This window comes from Equus przewalskii, chromosome 1 (genome assembly GCF_037783145.1).
Source record: "Equus przewalskii isolate Varuska chromosome 1, EquPr2, whole genome shotgun sequence".
In the NCBI taxonomy this organism is placed as follows: domain Eukaryota; kingdom Metazoa; phylum Chordata; class Mammalia; order Perissodactyla; family Equidae; genus Equus; species Equus przewalskii.
Genome location: NC_091831.1, coordinates 52941782 through 52960103, shown reverse-complemented (window position 1 = coordinate 52960103; position 18322 = coordinate 52941782). Strand labels below are relative to the sequence as shown.

Below are 18322 nucleotides of genomic sequence, written 5' to 3'. Positions count from 1 at the left end.
TTTTCTACCTACGTAGACTTTTTGAAGCCTACAGGCTTAATTCTAAGACACGTTGATCTGTTCTTCCCCAGCAGTAATTGCATTTCATTGTTTCTATGATGCATAGTTGCATATTTTTTCATATTTTAATATCACTGAAATTGAGACATGGTTATTGTTAGTAGTCATATCAATTGCTGTCAGCCTGGATTGAAGTCAAGTTTTTCTAGAAAGGATTCGCATTTGCTTCTGCCAGTCACATGGGTCCATATCAAACTGAGACCACTTTAAATTAAATTCTCTCCTTGTTTTTTGAGCCATATTGGTGGAGTAAATTTAGACCAGAAAGCAGAATGAGAAACTGTTTGTGCTTCCAATTTTCAGGGGTAATTTAGTTTTTCCTCTTCCACCCAGGACAGGGTTGAAATATCCAAAGTTTCTGCCTGATCTTCTGCACAGAAGGTTTTTTTCTTACTTAGCTGTTTAATGAGGATGAGGCCTTTTGGTCTTTCCCACTTTTTGCTATGGAGAGAGGGGACCCCCTCCTAGACTCTGCATGTTGGATTTGTTTCCCTTTCTTAAGAGTGTGTGAAATACGGTGCCTTTCACAACAGAGGGGATTCGATGGCAATAAAACAGGGCAGTTATTCCCTCCTCTGTACTCCCACAGTGCTTTATGACATTGTGTGGTACTTATCCAATAACACATTTCTCTTTCCCAATGGCCTCTGAGCCTACGGGGATGAAAGTGAAGATAAAGAAACATCTGACCCAATTCCATGGCCCCAGTTCCTACCATGGTTCTTGGAACATAACTGACAATGTAAAATGTGCATTGAAGAAATGAACAAGTGACTGAATGAACCCAAAGATGAATCCTCTCCATCAATCTTCAATGCAACTGAGACAATAATACTAAGATATGCTTAAGTTTATACGTGCTAGAATAGGCTTTTTAAAACATGTTTATGAAAATGCTTGTTGGTATAGTAAATGTTAACAGTACAGTATATTGCTAGAGAAGATGTAGGTCAAAACAGTGTATACTGTATATATCACTTTTAAATGATTTCTATACACAACAATGTGCCAAAATATTAATAGATATTTCTAAACCATAGGTTTCTGGATAACTTTTTTTCTTCCTTCTGCTTTCATGTTACTTTGCTTCCTTCCACAACATACTAATACATATTGTGTTTTTTAAGTTTGAAAAACATGAAACAGGAATTTTGTGGTGTTTCTGTCCTCTGAAAGGAAAGTTGTCAGTTTCCTTAATAAAATAAAACTTTGATCCCCCCTATATGGGCAATTATAAAGAGACTCTACATATGGGAAGGAACAACTAGATCATGTTCCCAGTCGGTCATTCTCAAAGGAGAAGGAGCAAAAGTATGTCAGATCTCCAGACTGTTAAGTGTAGTTTGAAAGTTTATTTCATATCAGTGTGACATTAGGTTGGGGGAAGGCAGTGTGGGAGAACATACCATTTGTTTTCATAATTGAAACTAAAGATTGACCAAATCTTCTTAGCTAATGGAGCTTGAATTCTAAAAGGTTGAGAAAATCAACACTAGCATCTCAAGATTCATCTTCTCCTTGGAGATCTCTCACTAATTACTGCAGCCACTACCATGCCATCCTTGGTCACCCCTTCAACACTCGGGCCCAGAGATGATCACATATCACTTCCACAGGCATCCACAAGCTTGGGCCACCAAGATAAACCTTCGCTAATGATGAAAGGATAACAAAAGGGAATTATTCATGGAGCTTGATTAAAGCTTAATAATTAGTTTATAAAATAAGCCTTCTTCTCTGTAAACAGCAGACCCCATCCCATTCTAATGAGAATAGAGGGAACGTAGATGCTTTATTCATAAGTATACATGTGCTTCAAAATGTGCCTGCAAACCGAAATTCCAAAACCATGAAAAACGCTATCTTCTGCTAAGAAACATAGACAAAAATTCTGCAATCCAAAGGTAAATAGTTCCAAAATGAATTAATTTTTGAAAGAGTCTGACAAAATTTAGAAATAAGCGTATTTTTACTAAGTTCAATGAGGAATAAATTTCATCTTTGTGAAGCAAGAATTTGTGAAGCAAGAACAAGCAAAAGGGTAAAACAAAAAGAAAGAAAAACGTTATATCAGAAAGAATTTAATTTTAAATCATGGAAGCAAAAATAGAGTCATTGAAATTAAAAATTCAATAATCAGGAAAACTCTAGTCCAGACATACTAAACAAAAAAACTAGTGAATTGGAAGATATCAGTGTAAAACTTTCCCAGAACACAGCACAGACAGACAGACACACGATTATGAATGATGAAAAGATACTTAAGAGAAATGAGGGATAAATTAAAGGACTTTGACACATATTAGATAAGAGCTTCACAAGGACAAATTGGAGGTAATTTAAGAAAAACAATAGTTAAACAGATAATACTTAAAATTTTTCCAAAATTGAAAATAGATATCAGTCCTCAGAGCAAAACTTGAATTCAAATACCAACCAAAATGTATAAAGATAAATCTATACCTAGACATGCTGTAATTTAACTACATAACGTCAAGGATAAAGAGAAAATTAAAAGCTTCTGAATAGCAAAGACACATTTTTCATAAAGGAATGACAGACTGACAGCAAATTTCTCATCAGCAATAGATATTGCTCTAGAAATTTATTTCCAGTGAATATATCACAGAAAAATAAGAGCAAAATAAAAATATTTTCAGAAAAACACTGAGACAGTTTAATAACCACAGAATCTCGCTAAAACAATAATTAAAGAATACATTTCAGTAAGAATGAAAATGAAGAGGAAGAAAAGCGTAGAATTAAGAAAAAGCAATAAGCAGGAAAAAATGACAAAAAGTGTCAGTAATTTTAATTCATGAGCATGACAAATAATATTTCTTCTGTATGTTAAAAAAGGAACAAACAAAACATGTGCAACCACAACAAGATGGAGGTGGGGTTGATTAACGTGTGGCTAAAATGTGCAAAGGCCCATGTTATGTACAGGAGGGGAACAGAAATAGTGAATGACTTTATATCTGGTTAGAGGAGATAATTAAATATATGTTTTTAAATTAAGTATTAGTACTAAAATTAGAAACAAAATCTATAGTTTATAAAACAGCAAAGGGGGAAAAAAGGAATATGAAAAGCTTTATCAAGGGGCCAGCCCGGTGGCGCAGCGGTTAAATTCACACATTCTGCTTCGGTGGCCGGGGTTTCACCAGTTCAGATCCTGGGTGTGGACCTACACACCACTTGTCAAGTCATGCTGTGGCAGGCATCCCACGTATAAAGTAGAGGAAGATGGGCACAGATATTAGCTCAGGGCCAGTCTTCCTCAGCAAAAAGAGGAGGATTGGCAGCAGATGTTAGCTCAGGGCTAATCTTCCTTAAAAAAAAAAAAAAGAAAGAAAGAAAAGCTTTATCAATTCAATGTAGTAATAATAAGAGCAAACACATATAGTTCTTACCAAGTGTCAGATACCATAGTGGAGGAAAGGGAGGAAAAAGAAAACACAAAATAAGGTGTTAGAAATAATTCCAAATTTATCCATAATCAAATTATAATAACAATTGCAATTATTAGCAAAATGTTATCCTATTTTTCCAAAGGGATAAAAATATCCACTTACATGCTCCTTATAAGAAACATATTTAAAACAAAACTACACTAAAAAGCTGAAAATAAAACCCCAGAAAAGTGTAAAATGTGCAAATACTAAACAAAACAAAGTTACTATAGCAATATTAATATCAAATAGATTTTAAACAAATATATTAATAATGATTATGAAGGAAAATACATAGTATTAAAGGGAAAATCCTTTAAGAAGACACAGCGATCATAAACATGTATGCATCTAAAAACATAATCTCTAAATAGATAAAAGAAGAAATTTAGAAATCCACAATTGATTTGGGATATTTTTAATACATCTCTCTCAAGCAGAAAAGTAAGAGAGAAAGGATATAGACTATTTCAGCAACAAAATATATAAATTTGATCATGTACACAGTCAGCAGAGACTGGGGTGGAGGGAGTTTCCCTTGAGGATAAAGGGTACTGAATCTCATGGGTGTTTGGGCTTTTAACAGCCCTGGAGATTACATCATTAATGTCCAGCTCAACTCTTACAACAAAGTGATGAACTTGGAATGGCCATGTGCAACCGTAACGTCTGAATTCTGTGTTTACGATTTCTAGCTGTGCCATCGAGCCTAGCGATTTGAAATTGACATGAGGGCTTCCTTACATGGCATAAGGCTTTTCCAGCCTAGGGGCTTTCTGAGTGGACTTGCAATGACCTATCCGAAAAGACGTAAAAGGAGACCAGAATAAAGAACATATAAAAAGATGTTCAATCACATGAACAATCAAGAAAATGCATTTACAATTTAAAACAAGGTAATTGGCAAAAATTATTTAATCCAATAATAGCAAATGTTGCTGAGGATTTGGATTTGCTGGTGGTAGTAACATAAATGAGAAATCTGACAACACTAGTAAAGATGTAAATTAGCATAACCTTCAAGCAATTCCTCTATACTTCGTTTAGGTGTATATACTGTGGTACATAAGGAGACAAGTGCAAGGATGATGATTGCTGCATTATCGGCAACAGCAAAAAAAAAAAAAAGAAAAGAAAAGAAAATCGTTTAAATGTCCAATAGAGGAAAAATTTTTTTTTCCTGAAGAATAATCTCCCTGAGCTAACATCTGTGGCAATCTTCCTCTATTTTTTGTATGTGGGCCCACAGCACAGCATGGCCGCTGGCAGAGCAGTGTAGGTCTGCACCTGGGAACTGAACCCAGGCCACCAAAGTGGAGTGCACTGAACCTAACCACTAGGCCACCGGGGCTGGCCCATAAAATTTGAAATAAAATATATTATATTCATAAGTGAAATACTATAAGGTTGTTAAAAGGTAGAATTAGAGTTTCAGGTATCCACATGGATAAATTTCAAAAACACGTTAAGCAGTGTAAGCAAGTTGCAGAATGACGTGTATGCTAAAACATCATTCCCCTAAGCTTGAAAAACTACCTACAATATGTTCTTTATGGGTACACATACATATGGTAATAGTATTGCAATGGTCTGAATGTTTCTGTCCCCCCCAAAATTGATGTTGAAATCCTAATACCCTATGTGATAATAGTAGGAGATGGGGCCTTTAGGAGGTGATTAGGTCATAAGGGCAGAACTTTCATGAATGAGATTAGTGCCCTTTCAAAATAGGCCTGAGAGAGTCCTTTGTCCCTTCCACTAGGTGAGGATGCAACGAGGAGTCTGTGATCCAGCAGAGGGCCCTCACTTGACCATGCTGGCGCTCTGATCTCAGACTTCCAGCCTCCAGAACTGTGAGTAATAAATTTCTGTTGTTTATAAGCCAGCCAGTCAGTGGTATTTTTATTATAGCAGCCCAAATGGACTAAGACAAGTATTAAACATAGATGGCATTGAAAAACATCAAATTCAGGATGATGATTATCCTCTAGGTAGGTAAGGAGCCAGGGAGAATTGAGGACAAGTGCACACAGGGGACTTCAACTAAATCTGCAAATTTCTACATTTTTTAAACTGAGTGAAATTTAATAGGATGTGAAAAGAGATTTTCGTATTATCTTTGAAATTCAGCTAAGGCTCTGAACCCAAAGAAACTTATTAGACACATTTCTGTGAAATTTTATAAAAAATGACCAAGCTGATCCTTCAAATATCAATCCCCATCAGCCATCCCCAGACCTTTTAAGAGAAGGCTGTACATTCATTGTTGTAGTGCTTTGAAGAGGACTTTTTGGCTTTTTCCTCTCTCCCATGGTCGGATGCTTCACACCAATTGGCAAGACAATTGAGGGACCCCAAGCAAATCAGTCATAGGGCCTGGGAGTGCCTAGAAGAGAGAGAACTGGCATCTCCCTTCCTGCCTGGATATTTACAGAGCCCTGACATTGCAGACGCTGGTGCTGCTTTGAGACCAGAGAAGAGAGCAACAAGAGTTCTAAGGAAAGCAATGAGCATCCACAGGCATCTGTTGGCATCTGTACCTGGGATCTTGTGCCCCTCTAGAGAATTCTAAAGGCAGGAGACTGGCTGGAGCAGTACAGAGTTACAGGGTGGGAAGAGGGGGCTAATCAAATGGGTAAGCTTTTGGCAAGAAAAGGACACATGATGTTTTCCCATTGACCAAAATGACCTGTAGGGAGTAGCTAGGCATGAGCCATCTTGAAGAGACCTTGCCACCCAAGAACAACTGTTCCTGAGGCCAAGGGTCCTCGGCAGGAAGACGCTGTGTAGGGTGAAGTCCCAAAGATGTGGGCCAAAGGCTGAGAGTGGATTTCAAAAAGCCAGCTGGAGAATGACTTGAACAGCATGAAGCCCTGTTCACGAGTTCTCCAAATAACCTACATCTCCACCTGAAGAGCCTGTGCTTGGATGCTTAGATTAACGGAGGGAATGAGGTCCGGCCAGCATTAGCCAAGAGAGGACTATATACCTAAGTACAAAGATTTTTTGCTCCTCTTTAAGCCATTTGCTGGACCCTTTGCTAGAACACCTAAAAAGCAGGAAAGAGGCGAGAAAGAGTCAGAAAAATTATTGAAAGAACAACCATGATCTCCTTCCTTACAGAGGCAGCAGTAAGAAGAGTTAAGGAAATAAGGTTTGAGCTGCATATGGGATTGGACTAAGCTTTTTCATATCTGAAAATGGGAGTCTTCTTACAGCTAAATGCGAGTGAAAAGCTATGGGATCTACCAGAGATGTCAGTCACAGACGGAGGAAGGGAGCTTTAGCAGAGTGTGGTTGAAAGCCACTGTGGGAGAAAAGTTGTTTCCCATTTGTCTCTCTCAGAATTTAGCCCTGGGCTAAACTGATTCCCTGAGGCAGTTACACAAATGGGGTAAAATGTTACTATTTGGTAAAGCTTGATGGGAGTATAGTAGACAGCCTTCAAGATGGCCCCAATGATCGCTGCCTGCTGTTATTCACACCCTTGTGTAGTCCCCTGCCACATGGTACCAGGCCCAGTCACACCAGTTTGTGTGTCCAATAACATACGGTAGAAGTGAAACGTTACATCTGAGATTAGGTTCTAAAAAAAGACTATGACTTCCCTCTCTCCCTCCCTTCCTCTCTCCCATCCTCTTTCTCTCTTTCTCTCCCTCACACTCCCTCTCCTCTCTTGCTCTGGGGAAGCAAGTCCTGTGAAGAGGCCCACATGTCAAGGAACTGAGCCTCTGGCCGAAAGCCAGCAAGAAACCGAAACCTGCCAGCAACAAGAGTGAGCTTGGAAGCCAACTGTGCAGCCCCAGCTGGGCTTTGAGATGACTGCAACCCCAGCCCACAGCTTGCCTGAAACCTCTCGAGAGGCCCTGAGCCAGAACCACCCAGCTGAGCCACTCCCTGATTCCTGACCTCAGAAACTGTGTGAGGTCATAGATGTTTGCTGTTTAAGCTGCTGCATTTTGAAGGAATCTGTTACACAGCAATAGAAAACTAATACAGTGAGTACACAAATATTTGGTGTATTATTCTTTATGTTCTTGTGAATGTCTAAAATATTTCATAATAATTTAAATATATATCTTGAAGATTTTTCCCATGTTTAGCATGTTGAAGCTAAAGTAAAGGGATCTTTTAGGGGTGAGCACATGCGGAGGATTTAGACGCTGTCTCTAATTTGGATGAAAATTCTTATGGTCCCCTGAGAGCATGCTCAGAAAATAAACCATGCTTTGGAAGTGAGACATGTCATGAAACGAGTTACTCTGAAATCAAATAATTAAAATAGTCGGCAGAATCAGTGGTCGGTGGTAAACAAATGAAACAGTACCGCCTGGGAGTGCAGGTTAATATTGATACAGATACGGAAGGAAGTTGCCAAAGGAAGAGGGAGAGAAAGGCAAGATTACTGCAGTGTTCCGTCCTGACACTAGATGGTGATCGAGTTTTATCATGCAATTTCAGTTAGACAGTTTGGCCAGGGTAAAAAGACTTTTAACGAGCAGAATTCAAAAAAGCCAACGAAACCCTTAATTATTACTTAGTTAATACTTTTTTTAATTATTATTTCTAAGTGGGAATTAAAATTGAGTTGCTTGTGTTGATTCCTGACCTGAATTCATTTTTGAAAGGGGATAGGTTAAAGTACATGTGTTTATTATTCACTTTATAGAAATCAATAGCTTAACAATTTTAATCACTGTACTATTAGCATTCATTCAGCTATTCCTCAGCACATCTGAAATTCGGGATAATTTAGGCAGAGCTGAGTCATAGTTTACTTGTGAAAGATTGGTACTTGTAAATCAAACTAGGGAAGCACTGCAATAATTACAATACATTTTTCATTCCTTTTCTTCAAATCATTCTCTGTTATAAGAGATTGTCTAACTTAATAACGAAGAGCACAAACCCTGGAACCAGAGTGTGTAGGTTTAAATCCTGGCTCTGCTTTGGGTTATACCTCAGTATCTACCTCATAAATGAGTCATAAATGAATTAGTACGTGTGAAACACTAGGAATAATACCTGGCACTTAGAAATGCTATTCAAATATTTATTATTATTATTCCACGTAAGTTCTCTGTATCTGAGGTACAAAGTGCTATAGAAACATCTCGAAAAAACTGAAGCGTGAAATCTGGGTCAATTTCCCAGTATTGCACAATCAACAGAATCAAAGTCCACAGATAAAAGAGAGAAACTTTTGCGTTTGCACTTTACTATTGACATAGAAGGTACGCTTCCAAAGGGGAAAAAAAACTAGGACCAGAACACAAACCTTTTAAATCTCAAGCCAATGAACTTTCTACTGCACCATGATAAATAATTTTTGTATACTGAAGAATCTCCTAAAAGACAAGTATTTGGCAATATCGGCTGCTCGTTAAATGACAGATGAAGTTTTGCAATATTAACAGACACTTCCCTCCATCTATATTATTCTAGTTATCACCACCCTTCACCTCATGAGATATTCTGCCTTAACTGCCTAGAGAAGGAATGACACAGCAGAATTCGGAAAACAAGATATATTTAAAGCTTAGGCCGAGGCATTAAAGCAAAAGCTTTAGAAGGAAAGCTGACATATTAGGACAAAGCTTCCTCTGCTCTCAAGAATCAGGAAAATTTCTCTGATGAGGAGGAGTAGGTAGATTTGAAAGAAAAGCAAAGCTACCAGTGGGCTCCTGAGAGGGGGCCCCCAGTCTGATCCCGCTCCCATCCTAAGCTGAGCCCTCTGGTTGAGGTCCGAGGGAGGACTAATAAAATGCCCAGATAAGTTTGGGTATTCTAAAGCAGAATATTGTGCCCCTCTCCAGGTGGAATCTGGGAACTATAGGACTCTCTAAATTCTTGTGTCCGGCACATAAAGCAGTAGATGAAAAATCTGTATGTAATGTCTAAGCAGATGGTCCTTTAAGAGTCCCACAGAGTTCCCAAAGCCACAAAGTGGTATGGTGGCAGCAAAATGATGCCAGAAATCTAAGACAAGCACAGAAACAGAATTTCTCACAGTGCAGCTTTCTCATAGAGGAAGAATTAGAATATTATCAACACAGAGTGCTACACTAACGAGGCACCAAGAAGCAGCAGACTGGAAGAGGCTTGGCCCTCAGAAATAAGGGAGCACACAGCAGGAACTACCTTGGAAAGTAGGTGGATCCTTTAAGATATTGGTTCAGCTGCTTTCACAGAGACCAAAATCACAGAGCTTTCAGCAAGATAGAACACTAATTTCCATCACATAGACGTGCAAGGTAGTAGTAGTCCAGGGAGAAAGACCTGCTCTGCTCCACCAGGTCATCCAGAAGCCCAGGTTACCTCTGTCTTGTGGCTCCACACGCACCCCCTCCATTGCCCTCATGCCTTCACAGAAACAAAGCTGGCTCACCATCAGCATATCTTCATTCTAACCTATGAAAAAGAGAAAAAGAACCAGCAGACTTAAGGGCACGACCCAGAAGACACACCATTCCCATTCGCCACCCGTTGGCCAGCACTTAGGCACATGTCCATACCGAGTTTTAAGAGAGCCTGGGAAATGCAGTTACTAGGTGGGTAGCCAAGTGCCCAGATAAAAATAAGGTGGTTCTTTGACTAAAGAAAGAGAAAATGGGTATCTGCAGATTAGTGGTGATCTCTGCCATGGTCAATGTCCCATGAAAACAGTGGGGGTGTACAGAGGGCAAGATTACACACTTTTCAATGCCTTGATGCTACATAAACCTCTTGAATCTTATATGCAATCCTGGGCAGGTGGGGGAGGACTGAAATTTAACAAAATTAAGTTTATGCAACTCCATGGAATGGAGACACAAAATAGGCCTTAAATTCAGCTTCTGAAAATATTAAGAAAGTTACATTTTTGTACACCTTAGTTTGTGGACTGACATATATAAGCTAGTCTTAACTCATACTACTTGAATAAGGTTGAAAAAATAAAGCCTTACTTCTTTACAAAAATTTTGACAAATTTTTATTTTGCAATTATTGTAATGTAGTAACAATTCAATAACAATGAAGACATTGTTAGATGTTCTTTTAAATCATCGCTATTCAAAATGGTTCTGCCAAATTTATTTATTCATTTTATCTCTAAATTCCTAGGCAATTTATTCCCAAACTCCTTTCCACAGATGGCTAAAACAGGTGTGGGCACATAATCAAGAGCAGTCTGTCTATAGACTGGCCAGTGCATTTTAGATAGCTTTAAACAAAGGTTCTGTACAAATAATGATGACAAGCCAATCAGAGTGTCCCTCTTGGGCATCTGAACCAGATAGAGATTGGAGAGAGTATGACAGAGCTAGTGAGAGAAGCAAAGAAGTCACAGAATCAGGCCGTGACTCAGCAGCAAAGGTCTCAAGGCACCATCAGTTCGATAAATGTGTCATGTGAGGTTGAAATCACCATCACTACATGGGCTGCAGACTCACAAAACGATTGATGTGCTCCCCTACATTTTCCACTCTTGCAGTTAGGTTGGAGCATGTGTCTAGTTCTGGCCAGTGAAAGGTAAGCAGAAGCGTCATGTATCACTTGTAGGTCAAGGTGGGTGAGAATCACGGGGAGCCCTCTTCCGTCTCTTGTGCAGTGACTTCGGAATCGATGCACTAATACGGCAGCATCACAAGATGGAGAGGACTGGGGACTCAGAGTGGAAGACAGTCTCTGCTGACATCACCACTTTGTGTGAGCAAGAAAAAAAATTTTAGTTGTGTAAAGCCCCTAACATTTCAGAGTTGGTCTATTGTGGCAGCTAGTCGTTAGTTATCCAGACTAATACAGTACTCAAATGTTTCAGAGCTTCCCATACTATAATTATCCTAATGATAATAATCGCACAGTTGCAACTTGTTAAAAAGAACCAGTAAGTCTGGAATAGTTGTTTACAGCTGGCATTTGTCCTGACCATGTCCAGTGTCCATTCTGATTGTGCCCACGCCATCTCCTTTGGTAAATATTTCACACATTGCCCTGCTTACAGGGAAACCCTATTTACTTGCATCCTTCACCTTATACACACACACACACACACACACACGTTTATATATATATATATATATATATATATATATATAAAATATGGTGTATGTATATATACACACACTATAAGTGAAAGCTTAAAAGTGTAAAACATTTTTAAATTTTAATTCACATGCTATAAATTAATGGATCAAATCCAAGACATTTAGAATACACACAGGCAAAAAGATAAAAAGCTTAAATACAGGAAAAGAAAATGAGTCAAACACTAGAAGAAAAGAGAAGAAATAAAGTCTTTCTGTCTTTCTTTCTTAGGTTACTCAGATCAAAGATAGAAAAATGAAAAGAGAGGATTATTATCTATCCGTGTAAACAGAAATGTTTTTATATTTAGGTACCACTTCAATTATTTTATTCTGTAAAAGTATCATTCTGTCTTGTTTCCTAATAATTACCCATGCCTATTTGATACTCAAACGTCACTTGAATAAATTTAGAACAATTGTGATGTATTTCATATACATTCCTGAAATTAAAATTTGCATTCCTTATATAGATAAAATAGGAAAAGAGGCAATCTAGCCACTAACGTGAATGTTTTAAAGGATTAAGTCCCATTTCATCTGAGTCTCTCTCTCTCAAGATAAAAAGACTATGCCTAATATTTTAGTTTGAAGAGAACAAAACTTCCCTCAATTTGCTTATCTTTTGAAGACTTATTATTGCAATTATTATAGTACTACAGAATACCTATGTACCCAAATGATAGAAATATCAACTAAAATGTGTATTATCTTATATAAATCTTTAACATTCAATCATAAACTAAAATGATATTTTCGTTTAATAAACTAATAATAACAAAAAAAGCCACCATTATTACAAAATGTAAAATAGAGTTCTGAAATTTAAATATATTCTTCATTATAGCCTACTTTCCCCACAATTTTATCATGGAGGTAAATATTAGAAATTATTTTTAACCAATAAAAGAATAGAACCATTAATACCCAGGCCAAGAGTGGATTGGAAACCTGAATATGAGCAAAGTTATTTTCCTAAAACTTAGCCTCTGGAACAGTGGAATATTTCCATACTGAAAATATGATTGAACAACCTATGCATGTTCTACCCTTTGGGTCTATAGTACTTCACTGCAACTTCAACACACTATCAATTCTCTGAACAGCTGTGTGAGATAGAGACAACAGAAATTCTACCTTCTCAAGGTCCATGAACCCAGCAAACTGACCCTCGTCAAGATGAATTCAGACCACAGACCTATTTTTCTGTTTTGTGAAACCCACAAGCTGTTTGTTTTAATTAGTTGCCAATTTTTAAAGTTCAGAACTTTTAAATTTAAAAAAAAGAACTGGCTATCCCAGTGGCGCACATTCCCAAGTGGCAACAGCTAGCCTGACCTGAGTTGGGTAGATACTGCCCCTTTTTTGAGGCCTCTTTCTCTCCAATTCACAATACCCACCACTCTCTATTACTCCCTAAAATTGAGATATGGGCTCAGTGGCCATTGATCACGTTTTACTGGGCCTCCTTCCCTCATAATGTGGCCTTCCTGGCCCTGGGGGTCTGTGGGAAAAGGAACCAAGTCACCCCAGGCACCCCAGGAAGAGTGAGGAGGCATTACTCATAGATGAAGCTTGGGGCATTCATTGGAAATCCATGCAGCTGAATTTTGAGATAACTTAGAATATGGAAAAGACCTTCACAGATCATCTCTAACTCTTCACTGCTTAGAAGAGGAAACTAAGTTCCCGGGGGCAAAGTGACTTGTATCATGCCACATAACGAATTTACAGAAAAGCCCAGCCCAGAGCCTAGGGCTCTTAACTCCAGGCTCCTTCCACTGAAAAAACAGAAACAGGAAAAGAAACAACTACAGAGAGAAAGGAAGGAGAGGAGAGACACACTCTCCCTTCCCCCTCCCCCAGGCTGGGGCAAGCAGCCAACCGCAGCTTGCTGCATATTTAATTTAAACCTTTGTCTGCCCTGGCAAGGACAAAGTACAATCTGTTTTATGTAAAAAGTCTTCCCTGAGGAAAGCCTCGGCCTCCAGCTGCGAAACTGATTGATGTTCTTAAAGCCCCCAGGAACCTCTGCTGGGATCCGAGGTTGGGGTTTCCAAAAAAAGAGTTTGTGAAAAGGGAAGCACTGAAAACATTTTTTTTTTTTCCTTTATTGCGTTTCTCTCAATCTGGGAGAATTAGACTGAAACATGAGGGGGGGAATATGCAAATAAAGACTATATTTTAAAAGCAGATTTCAGAGTTCCACATGGGAAGGGCTCAGGATGGCAGCCTGCTGGGGGAGGAAGATGGGAGACTTGTCTGGGAGCTTTATTTGCATAGCAAGCACTCTGCTTTTACTTAGATTGCCCTTTCCAATCAATAAAGATACCAGAATGTTCCCAAAGATGCTCTAGCCACACGTGGCAGGAGACTGAAAGCATCGATGTTTTTATTTGGAGTGCTTGTGAAATGCTCTAATAGAGATTAAAATCTATCTTATTTTGAGAATTTTATGGTTTTCCTGATAGCCTGTTAGGGAGACCCTGATTTGCGGGTGACACTCTTGCAAAGCCACGAGTTTTGAAATCCAGTCCTTGAGTTGCCTCTGAGTATTCCTGGATTGGTCAGGGTCAGGGTCAGGGTCGGAGTCAGGGGAATCTCCGCCGGGTTTCTGCTCCATCCCTTGTGATCTCTACACCAACGTGGGGCCCATTGCAGGGAGAGCAACACTGAAGTGCTCTCCTGAGGCCGGCAGAAGGCAGAACCACTACAGTAGCTCTGAGAGTGACCATGATTAAACCTGGAGGACTGGCCCATCCCACTGGCCCCTAGCTGTGCTGGAACAGGCTGCGTGTCAGTCTGAGAGGAGGGCATGGGTTAGGGTTCAAGGGCCTGCCTTCGCTTTCTGGCTCAGGGAACCAAACTTCAGCTTGGAGACAGAACAAAGCCACTGCCAGGTCAAGGCTAAGGAGCTTGGGCTGGCCTTGGGATGGAGCCAGGACCCAGAAACCATTGCCATGAGCCACCAGCTGGCTCTGATCCCAGGAACATGTGCAGCTGCCGTGCAAGGCCAGACCGGGCCTGCAGACTGTCGCTGTGCCAACTGCTCCATTAGCCTCCCAGTCTCTGTGCCCGTCAGGCTCACACCCAATGGCCCATGTACTTTGGCATCAGCCTGCCTTTAGGTGTGTCCTGAGATAATTGAATAAACCTTTGGAAAAACCACTCGACCTGCTGGTTCTTATCATTCTGGACATTGATGCGGGGTCAGTGAGCCGAGGAGTCGAAAGAAAGATTTCTTAGACTCTTAAGATCTGGCAGTAGTGCTCTTTTATTTAGAGAATAGAATAGCATGGGGACAGGACCCATGGGCAGTCAGAGCTTCTGCTGCCGCTGCTTCTGCTGCCCCCGCTGGCATGGGGACAGGGCCCATGGGCAGGCAGAGCCATTGCTGCTGCCCCCGCTGGCATGGGGACAGGATCCATGGGCAGGCAGAGCTGGTGCATGGGGACAGGACCCACGGGCAGTCAGAGCTCCTGCTGCTGCCCCGAGTTGAGGGTTAGGGCTAATTTTATAAGGCATGGGTATGTGAGTCATTTCTTTACAAGACAAAGGAAAGAACATGAAAAAAAGTTAAAATGGTATCAGTGCAGGTGGGGTTTGGTCGTTGGGTGATCCCATGACTTTTAGACAAGAATCCAATCGGATTAAGTAAAGGTCAGAAGCCACCACCCTAAATCAGTTACATGAGATTGCCAGACAGCAACCAACTTAAGTTCTTGCCTTCCCCATTAAGAGTTTCTAGGGATAAGGTCATCTCTCTTCTTCCTGGTACAGAGAGGGAGGCACCTTTTACAGATAGAGATTTACCTTACAAATGTAAATGTGTCCCAACAAGGGCAAGTTCCAATCCCCAGAGCCTCCATCCCTGTCCCAGTTTATCAAAAGCAATCAGCCCAAAACAATCCCGATGCCAAAGAGACATATCTTGGGGTGGCCAATTTCAGGTCCCTACAAGGTCATCCCCCCTTCCTTCACAAATGCAAATATCTCTCAAAGAGCAAGCAAATTCCAATCCTAGGAGCTTTCCTCTCATCTGCAGTATTTTAAAATTAACCAGCCTAAAATCCTCATCATAAACCGTTTTAAAATTAACCAGCCTAAAAATCCTCATCATAAACTACACTGTTGTTCTAAAAATCCAGAGAGGTCAAGGTGTGTAGTTGCAAATCTTCTCTGAAGTAAGTTGGCCTGATGAAAATGAAGGACTTAATTATTTGTCTTAACTCTGTGAGATCTAATTTAAGTGCCTGTCATTAGTACGCTAACAAGAACAACCAAGGAGCCACGGCTGCGGAAATAGAAATCTCAGCTCGTATGCCCTACAGTTGGGGCAAATGAATGAATGGCCACATTCACAGCTGTTCTGGGAGTGCTTCCTGGCACCTTGAGTATTAAGCTTCAGTAATAAACTTAACAGCAATGCAATCATATTGAGAAAAGGTCAAAAAAGGGTAAATCTTTATTTTAAAAAAATACACTGTTCGTTTTATATACTAGATTATCTTCTGCTATCAGTGGCTGTTCTCCCAGGCGACTGGTCTCACTGATCCTCTGGGAACTTGTTCTAAAAGATCGAGCTTTTCTCCTAATTTTGTTCCCTCCCGAACTTGTTTGACCCTCTCCAGCTTGGGTACAAATTCCAGCATTTGGATGGGCCACACCTAGTCCATCTTTAGATTCTCTTATTACCAGGGAAAGTCCTGTACAACTTCTCAGTAAACTTTGGCCTTAAGGCATGCTCCCTAAAGAGAATTGAGATCCCACAGTGGGGCCAGTGGGATCAGTCCCATGGAGAACAGCCCAGTAGGGCTTAAGCTATAAAGACAAATAAGACAAGATCCTACGCTCGGGGAAACTCATAATCTAGGGGAGGCCACGGATATGTTGCTTAACAAGGTGATAAGTATAAGCTAGCAGTGTGAACCAAGTGCTATGGGAACTCAAAGGCAGCAATGATTAATTATGCTGGGTATGGGGATTAAAGATCTGGGAATGTTTCCCAGAGAGAGTAACAGTTGAGCTGAAACTTAAAGGATGAGCAGGCTTTGATCATGAGGAAATTTAGCGGGCAGAGTGCTCAGCAAGATGCATTCCAGGAAGAGGCATGGTGCCTTCCAGACACTGAGAAGTGATGATGTATGAAATGTTTGGAGCGTAGAAGGTCATCTGGTATAGCTGGAGTTTATGGTACAATGTAGGGGTGACACAAGAAAGACTGAAGTGTTAGGTTAGGCCAGATGTTGACTGTCTTGGAAAACAAACTCCTTGGACTTTGTTCTGAAGACAGCAGTGAAGCATGTGAAGGATTTTAAGCGACCAGCTAGGTCAAGAGTTTAGGTTGGTGTGAGTGATGAGCAAAACTGTGTAGAAATGATTCTAGCAGGTCACTACGTGGCCTGGACAAGCCAACTGGAACAGAAGCCTTCCCCTTCTCCCAGTGGGATGGGATGCCCCAAATTCAGCTTCCTATAGTACTGGTGGCTTCTTCCCCACTCCAGTCAGACAAGCTACAGACCTCCCAGCAGGCCTCAAATCTCCAGAGCTGCAAAACTGACTTTCCTGGAAAGCTCCCGAGAACATCTAACACCTAACTCAGATTGCCTGGTGCCCCAGTATCTGTTTGTACCCCTACTGACAAGTTCTCTCACTTTCCCTATATGGAAAGCAGCAAGGAGGTAGATTCCTTGCCTGGAACATAAAACTTCCCATATTCTAGTAGATGCCTTTCCTTAGATCCATGAGAGGCGGAGATCACAGACTTCTGCTCCTCCTGCCGACACTTTCTTAGTAAGTTTCTTCAATGGAGCCTGTTTCTAAATCCCTACCATAGGGTGTTGTGGAATGCTTTCTGCTCCTGTTGCTTTCTGAGCATGGTGACCTATGAAGGCATCCACATGGCACCAAAATGAGATGTCCTACAAATGGAATAAGACATTTCCCCATTGTCAGTTAAGACTCTTTATGTTGTAATGGAAAATCCAACTAATATTAAAATTGAAGGGGATTTTGGCTTATGCAACTGTGGGGTAGACATAGAGTAGTTAATCCAATGTTTTGTTGATGTTATCAATGGCCCATTTATTTCTGTCTCTCTGCCTTCCCCACTCTAGTGTCAGCTTCATTCTAAGGCTGACTTGCTAACAGTTGTAGGAAAGCAATCAGTCAGTCAAGTCACAAACATTCACATCCAATAGCAGAGTGGGCTTCCAGATCAGCATTCAAGTCAGTGTCCTGAAATTCATCTTAATTGGATAAGCTCACATCACGTATCTATTGTTCACATCACTTCACATATTCATTTAACACATATTTGTTGTGTATCTACTACCTGCCAGCCACTGTTTTAGATTCTGTAACACTGAAATTACACTGAATACTGACTGGCTTAAAGCCAAGTGGTACCCACCACTAGAGCTGGGAGTATGTTCAGTTCCCACCAAAGCATATGGGCTATATGGGGGCAGGAGTGAATATTTGAATAAAGACCTCGGTGCTATTAGGAAAGGGGGAGGAAGGAATGGATATTAGGTTAGCAGACAAAAACCTCTTCTACAGTCTTACTACTGAAAGTGTGGTCCATGGACTGGCATTATTGGCATCACCTGGGAGCTTACGATAAAAGCAGGATCTCAGATAATACCCCAGTTCTACTGGATCAGAATCTGCATTTTAACCAGATCCCCAGGTGATCCACATGAACATAAAACCTTGAGAAGTACTCATCTACAGCATAGA

The 18322-nt window shown here is 40.3% G+C and overlaps 2 long non-coding RNA genes across 3 annotated transcripts in view; one reads left to right on the top strand and one right to left on the bottom strand.

The window, feature by feature from the left end:
• Positions 1–2632: 2632 nt before the first annotated feature.
• On the bottom strand, positions 2633–9928 carry LOC139074168 (uncharacterized). Its single transcript, XR_011523700.1, has 2 exons — positions 9834–9928; positions 2633–3394 (listed from the first exon to the last, which is right to left on the bottom strand). It is a non-coding gene; the product is annotated as an uncharacterized lncRNA (long non-coding RNA).
• The window catches only part of LOC139074167 (uncharacterized), a 48616-nt gene continuing 37244 nt past the window's right edge, over positions 6951–18322 (top strand). Inside the window, exon 1 of one of the 2 annotated variants that reach the window (XR_011523698.1) lies at positions 6951–7513. This is a non-coding gene — a long non-coding RNA (uncharacterized lncRNA). The remainder of the gene's footprint in view (positions 7514–18322) is intronic. The other variant, XR_011523699.1, reaches the window with a different exon arrangement.